The 7,893-nt window shown below is 43.6% G+C and overlaps 1 long non-coding RNA gene across 1 annotated transcript; it reads left to right on the top strand.

Moving 5' to 3' along the window:
- Nucleotides 1-1,641: 1,641 nt before the first annotated feature.
- Nucleotides 1,642-3,265, top strand: LOC142492023 (uncharacterized). The gene is made up of 3 exons (XR_012800675.1): nucleotides 1,642-1,753; nucleotides 2,811-2,969; nucleotides 3,056-3,265. It is a non-coding gene; the product is annotated as an uncharacterized LOC142492023 (long non-coding RNA).
- Nucleotides 3,266-7,893: the final 4,628 nt, after the last annotated feature.

Raw genomic sequence — 7,893 nt, forward strand, 5'->3', positions numbered from 1 at the left:
TACAGAGTTTTTCTACCATTGCAGCACCCCTCACTGCGCTCACCAAAAAAGGAGCTGATCCTTCTGCTTTGTCATCCGAGGCCATCTCCGCTTTTGAGACACTCAAGGAAGCTTTTATATCTGCACCTATTCTCCGTCATCCCAACATTGAACTTCCCTCCGTCCTGGAAGTCGACGCTTCTGATTGCGGCTCTGGAGCCGTTCTTTCTCAGAGACCCATGCCTCAAGATAAGTTACATCCCTGTGCATATTTTTCCAAGAAATTCACATCCGCCGAGAGGAACTATGACGTGGGTAACAGGGAACTTCTGGCCATGAAGATGGCTCTTCAAGAGTGGAGACACCTGCTGGAGGAGTCAAAAGAGCTGTTTACTATTCTCACGGACCACAAGAACCTTCTTTACATAGAACACAAATTCTTCTGGTGGAGGGGTTGCGCTTGGTGATAGAAGGTGGTCGAAGGTCTCATTCATCACATCCATGCCACCCTCCTGCTCTGGCGTCGGGGATACAGGGACATGAACACCGAGCAAATTATGTATCCCCGCTATGTCAGTCTCTATCTTCTCCATCCGTCGATTCATCTTCTCCATCCGTTGATCCATCTTCTGCATCCGTTGATCCATATTTAGCATCCGTTGATCCATATTTAGCATGGTCTCCAGAAGCAGATCTATTTTTGCCAGCACAATAGAGTTCCCGGGGATATCCACACTTATCCCATTCAGCATCCGGTCTAACGAGCTGCTTCTTTTGCATGGCGTGCTGTGGACATCTGGGTGGATGGGTGCTACGGAGGATGAGATGGGGGTTCCATGGAGAGAAGCGGCAGCGTCGTCGAAGAAAGGTGGAGGTGGTGACCTGTGTATATCCGGGAGAGGAGAAGCGGCAGCGTCGTTGAAGAAAGTGACCTCTGGATTTTCGTCTAAGCGCAAAGGAGAAAGTGACCCGTGAATTTCAGGGACACCAGCGGCAGCATCGTCGAAGAGCAGTAGAGAAGATGGGCTGAAGATATCCAGGAGAGCGGCGGCAGAATCGTTGAAGCGTATTGGAGGAAGTGGTCTGCGGGTTTGTTGGGTTGGCTGCCATTTGTTTTGCGTTGAGTGTACATCACCTTATTTCTTCTTGACATAATAAGGCTGACGTCTATTAAAACCCTTAGCCTTTGGGGTCAGCAGAAGGTTTTCTTTATTGGCCTTAGCCTGTCGCTTTGGCCTTGGCTTGGAAACTGCTGCTGCCTTTCGCTTTTTCTGTGTGATAGGCACGGCAGAGGCGAGTGGCTTCCGGCATCCGTAGAATCGAGATTGATCCATGGAAGCAGATGGCACAATGCAGTATCTGGACAAGGGCAAGTTCAGATAAAGATCATCGAGTGGTGGGCTATGCAAAGTGTGTAACCTTTTATGCATGGCGACGAGGTAGAGGTGTTGAAAGTGGGCGTACTCTAATGTGAGTCATTAACGTATAAATACACCATCCATTTTGTGGATTCACTGCACATTGAATACACATCGACTAAACATCGAATATACATTCTTGTGTTTGTATTTCTTTCTACTCGCAGCAATGCCTGTTAAAAAGATTTCAAAGGATCTCAGCATGCGAATTAAGGAGATGTACATGAGCGGACACCAAATTGCAGATATCCAACGCTGGTTAGCTACTTCTGGCCTCGTTGTGCCATCAACCACCGTGAGCTATCATGCACACGGAAAACCAGACAACGCACGAGGACACCAACGGTAACTAACGCGTAAGTATATTTATATAACTAAATTTATTTATTTTTTTATAAAATATTGTACTGTAGATCTACTAGTGTACTGTAATAGTGTACTGTAGATCTACTGTATCTAATTTTATAGTTATTTCGGTATATTTATATAACAACGGTATATGTATATTTTTTATATTGCTGCATATTAATAGAACAATATATTGTGTACTATCGATCTACTGTATCTAATTTTATAGTTATTTCGGTATATTTATATAACAACATTATATGTATATTTTTTTATATTGCTGCATCTTAATAGAACAATATATTGTGTACTGTCGATCTACTGTATCTAATTTTATAGTTATTTCGGTATATTTATATAACAACGGTATATGTATATTTCTTATATTGCTGCATATTAATAGAACACTATATTGTGTACTGTAGATCTACTGTATCTAATTTTATAGTTATTTCAGTATATTTATATAACAACGGTATATGTATATTTTTGAAGTGAAACTTCTTTAGTGGCACCTATTCTGATGGGGTAAAACGGGAGAGATGGGGGACAAATGTGAAACGGAAGTGACGGCAGGGCTTCCCCATCCCTCCCCCCCACACGCCTGCTGTGACATGCGGTGCCGGCGATAGCCGCCGGCGCCACTCCTAACGGCCGCCGTTAACCCCACACGTCCGCTGCCATGGGTGTACAAAGATGGCTGGCGCAGAGCTTCCGGTGCTGCGGGTGTGGGTGTAGTTAGATGGCGGAAGCCCCGCAAGTCCTCCGGCTGTGAGAGGAGGAGCCGCTGCTCAGCCTCTCTCCTCCCTAACTCCGCTTCCCCTTCCCTGTGTCCCGCTGACTGAGCGCCGCCGGGGCCGGAGGTGGAGAGCCGCCATTCCCCCCATACGTCCACACAGACATGGGAGGTTGAAGCGCATGCGCAGATTTGACCGCCGGGTCTCTCAGGCCAGGAAGCTATCTGCATCCGTTGATGCGAGGCAGCGCATGCGCAGAGTCGTCCGCCCCTCGTAGTGGCCTACTACACTGTAACTCACTGGATTGTTGTTTTTCTGTACATTGTAGGGAGACAACTCTTCTGGTCGACAAAATAAGTGAGAAGAATGATGAGAAGAGTGCATTAAGGGTCAAATACACTCTGCAAGAAAATCACAATCTCACTGTATCCGAGACCAGCATAAAGAAGATGAGACGCAGAATTGGATGGAAATATGGACGTGTGAGGTTAGTACTGGACAATACAGGAGGTAAAAGTGTTGTTTAAGAAACTGTACTGTACCTCTAAAACTAATTATTCCTTGTCATTACAGACCGTACCCCATGATAAGGGACGTTAACAAAATCAAAAGAGTGGTCCAGGCCCAGGCATGGATCTTCAGTGGGGAAACTTTCCAGGATTGCATCTTCACTGACGAGTCTACTGTATCGCTGGAGAAATTTGCCACCTTTGCATTCCACAAAAAAGGTTGCATATCTATGAAGCCGCGGCCAAAACACCCAGTGAAGATGCATGTGTGGGGTGCCATCTTTAGGCGTGGACCAGGATGCATTGTCATCTTTGAAGGTAAAATATAAAATATAATGTAGCCTTATGCATTGTACTGTATTAGTGTGCAGTTTTTTGAGCACTTTTCTTTTCTTGTTATAGGAATCATGGATAAAGCTTTCTTCCAAGACAAAATTGTGCCTGAGATTGTGGAATACATCACACGCGAGTTCCCGGGTGGTCACCGTTTCTACCAGGACAACGATCCGAAGCACACCGCGTCAACAGCGCATATCCTTGAGCGCGGTATCAACTGGGTGAAGACGCCAGCGGAGTAAGTGCGGTAACCGTGTCTCATTTTTTCCCCACTGTTTTTACTGTGTACTGTATCTCTTAAACTAAATGTCCTTTTTTTCCAATGACAGATCGCCAGACTTCAATCCGATCGAAATGGTCTGGCATCAGCTGAAGGACCATATCCGAAAAGTCGTGAAACCCTCCAAAAAGGATGAGTTGGCGAAAGGCATACTGAGTTTTTGGAACGATGTACTCACCGTGGAACGATGCAATAAATATATTTACCATATTGCGACTGTGTTGCCCATTGTGATCGCGCGTAATGAGCAAGCATCAGGAAGGTAGTATGGTATACTGAAGTAATGTACTGTAGTATTGTAAGTACAGTATGATATAGGTAAGTATGGCACAGATTTTTTCTTTCCTAGTAGTCAGAGTATACAGTAGTTCCAGTATAGACTAGTTTGATAGTATTACGGTAACTGCATACTGTAGTCCAATATGGAGTAGCTATACAGTACACAATGCCATAATACAGTATGCACCTACAGTACAGTAACTGCTCAAATTACTTCTTTCCAGAGAGAGCAGCACCAGCCATCTGGTTACAAAGTATTTAACAGTAGTCAGAGAATACAGTAGTTCCAGTATGGACTTGTTTGACAGTGCTAACAGCGTACTGTAGTCCAATATGGAGTAGCTACAGTATACAGTACACAGTGCCATAATACAGTACAGTATGCACCTAACTGCTCAATTTATTTATTTCCAGAGAGAGCAGCACCAGCCATATGGTGCTGAACTATTTAACAGTAGTCACAGTATACAGTAGTTCCAGTATAGACTAGTTTAACAGTACTACACAGCACACAATGCCATAATACAGTATGCACATAACTGCACTAATTTTTTGTTTTCTTGTCTTTTCAGAAAAAAAGGATGGACTGGGAGAGAGGGGGGTTTCGTGTACAGTCTGTGAACTGTTTGTACAATTAAGTGTACAGTATCTAAACAGCAGTAATGATGTACACAAAACCTCTCCTCTCTCAATGAACTACTGTACTGTACACAGAATGAGGAAGAAGATAAAGACGGAAAAAATTATATTACTATATATATTATTATATATTATATATTATTAATTAATATTATTATCAATGTGCATTATTCATGATTATCCACCGGCCCTCAATTTCCATCTGACAGAAGAACTTAATAAAGACTGCATTATGTATTATTCATGATTATTTTTATATTTGTTTTTTTTGGTTCCTGATAAAATAAAATAAATATGTATTTACATTCTTGATAATCATAATCATTGACAACAACCCCCGCCCCCCACACCTACAGTACACCAAAGAAAATGAATGAATGACAAAACAACTTGAATCCGTTAATGGTTTTTTAACTCTCAATTCTCACAGTGCTGTGCAAATCAGATTTACATATCAAATTCGAGAAGGGATTTTTCCAAAGCGTTACCGTAAATAAAGCCTCAAAGGGTTGGAGGGGGGGGGGGTTGTGTGAGTCATGCGCAGTAATCAGCTAGCTCCCATCTCAAAGAGGATTACACACAGGCGCAGTAAGGTGACGCTCGGCTAGGGACGGATTAAGAACACAATGGCAAACTTCAGAAAATGAATGACTCTGTGGAGGTGTCTGTCGATAAGAGTTTCAAATCCTTGAGCAAGCCTTGTGTGTGCATGGGATAGGGGGCTACAGGGTACAGCTGCATGAAGTTCAAAGATAATGACATACTTTAATTTCAAAAGGCAGTTCATCATAATAATATGATCCCTACACTCCCAAATACAGTACGTAAAAAGCACACAAATCAACCATGTGCAGTCAAACGCACAGGGTTGCAGTCAAAAGCTACAGCACAGATTGAATATCATAATATCAAGATGGTTTTTGCAGGCTCGTGGAGAAAAAAAAACATTAAAAACTGAGGAGAATTTTTTTTTTTTTTTTTGGTCACTCACTCAAGCAAGCAGTGGTGGGTGAAGTTACAGGTGCATGCGCAGTAATCATCTGCTGTCAAGCAGGAATCTGATTGAAACCAGAAAGACACACGTTCAAAGGAATGGCGTGGGAGAGATGTACTGCACTGTAGATAAGATAAGAAGTTGAAATATCCTGCAGTGCAGCAAATTATCCTGTGTGTGTGCGGGGGCGAGCGAGGGGAGAGCGCTGCATATGCCGAAATGTGACAGTGTTACAGTACTGTACACACCTGTGCGTTTCAACAATTTTCAAATGAGACATGCAAATGCATGTATACTGTAAATATGCAAATTTACAATTACTGCGCACGCACACGCAGACTGTGTACTGACGTAGGTTGAACTGCTAAGGTATTAGACATCCAAGACAACAGCTCGTGAACGCCCCCCTGAGTTTTTAGACGGCATTGCAGTATTGCAGACAGCAAGAATAAAATGCTAATATCACGAGCGCTAAAATAACGCAATTCACTCCGGACTAAAAAAAAAAACGCATCTGACCGAGATTATCAGAGCGCCGCGCATATAGCCGATTTAGGATAAAGGCGGCCGCCACTGTATCCTTATTCATCCTGATCCTAAACTGCCTTTCACCCTAGAAGTAGATGCATCAGACATCGGTGTTGGTGCTGTCCTTTCCCAGAGGAAGAATCCTCAATCCAGATTGCATCCCTTTGCATTTTTCTCCCAAAAAAATTCTTCCGCTGAGTGCAATTACGATATCGGGAATCGGGAACTCCTGGCTGTGAAATTAGCATTAGAAGAATGAAGACATTTTCTGGAGGGCACTGAGAATCCCATAACTATCTTAACAGATCATAAAAATCCGTTATACATTGAATGAGCACGTCGTCTTGGAGCCCGTCAAGCCAGATGGTCATTATTCTTTTCAAGATTCAATTTCATAATATCATATCTGCATGGAACAAAAAATTTCAAGGCTAACGCCCTTTCCCGACAATTCTCTTCGGATGATAAATCTGAGGACCAACAAAGGCCTATTCTCCCTGCTAAGTGTATTCTTATCTGCAACCACCTTCAACGTTCTCAAAGATATTGTACGACAACAAGATCACACCCCTGCAGATTTCAATATTCCCGAGGGTCGTCTGTATACTTCTCCTACACACCGCAGGAAAGTTCTCCAATGGAGTCACTCCTCCAGAGCCGCTGGTCACCCAGGTACCAGGAGAACTTTAGATCTGATTTCCAGAACTTTTTGGTGGCCCAGGATTCAGAAAGATGTCAAGGACTTCGTAGCCGCGTGCCCAACTTGTGCCAGGACTAAGACTCCCAGGAATCTTCCTTCAGGACTTCTCCAGCCCCTTCCTGTTGCCAACCGACCATGAACACACCTGTCCATGGATTTCATTGTGGATTTACCGGTATCCAAGGGCATGAATACGATCCTGGTGGTCGTGGATCGATTTTCTAAACAGTCCCACTTTATGCCTCTCAAAGGTCTTCCCAATTCTTCCAACCTTCCCGTGTATTCATCAGAGAGATCTTTCGACTTCACAGAGTACCCCTGGTTATCGTGTCTGATAGGGGTTCACAGTTTGTGTCTCGCTTTTGGCGTTCTTTTTAAATACAACTGGGCATTTCTCTACATTTCTCCTCCGGGTACCACACACAGACGAATGGTCAAACTGAAAGGACCAATCAGTCCCTAGAACAATACATAAGATGTTTTGTTTCAGATTCCCAAGATGACTGGTCAGAACTTTTGCCCTGGGCAGAATTCGCCCATAACAACGCACAAAGTGGATCTACTCTGGAATCCCCATTTTTTGTAAATTACGGGTTCCATCCTTCTACACTCCCTATCTCTGTATCTTCATCAGGGGTTTCCGCGGCAGACGACAGGATTAAAGCATTGCAAGATCTTTGGAAAAAGGTTCAGGCAAACATCAAGACAGCTACCAATAAGCAGAAGACCCAGGCTGATCGCCACCGTAGACCTGCTCAGGAATTCAAGATTGGCGACAAAGTTTGGCTCTCATCCAAGAACATCAGGCTGAAGGCACCGTCTATGAAGTTTGCAACCAGATTTCTCTGTCCTTTTTCTATCTCAGAAAGGATTAATCCCGTGGCGTATCGTCTCGCGTTACCTCCTTCTATGCGGATCCCATCCGTTTTTCACGTCTCATTGCTTAAGCAAGTGGTCCAGAATACTCACTCAGTTCATTCGCCTCCCACTTCGTCTCATATGGTACAAGGCCAACCTGAGTATGAAATACAATCCATTCTGGACTTAAAGTTCTCAAGAGGCTCATTACAGTATTTGGTACACTGGAAGGGTTACGGCCCAGAGGAAAGATCCTGGGTTCCTAATCATCATGGTCATGCTTCCAGG

This window comes from Ascaphus truei, chromosome 4, assembly GCF_040206685.1.
Source record: "Ascaphus truei isolate aAscTru1 chromosome 4, aAscTru1.hap1, whole genome shotgun sequence".
Classification (NCBI taxonomy): Eukaryota; Metazoa; Chordata; class Amphibia; order Anura; family Ascaphidae; genus Ascaphus; species Ascaphus truei.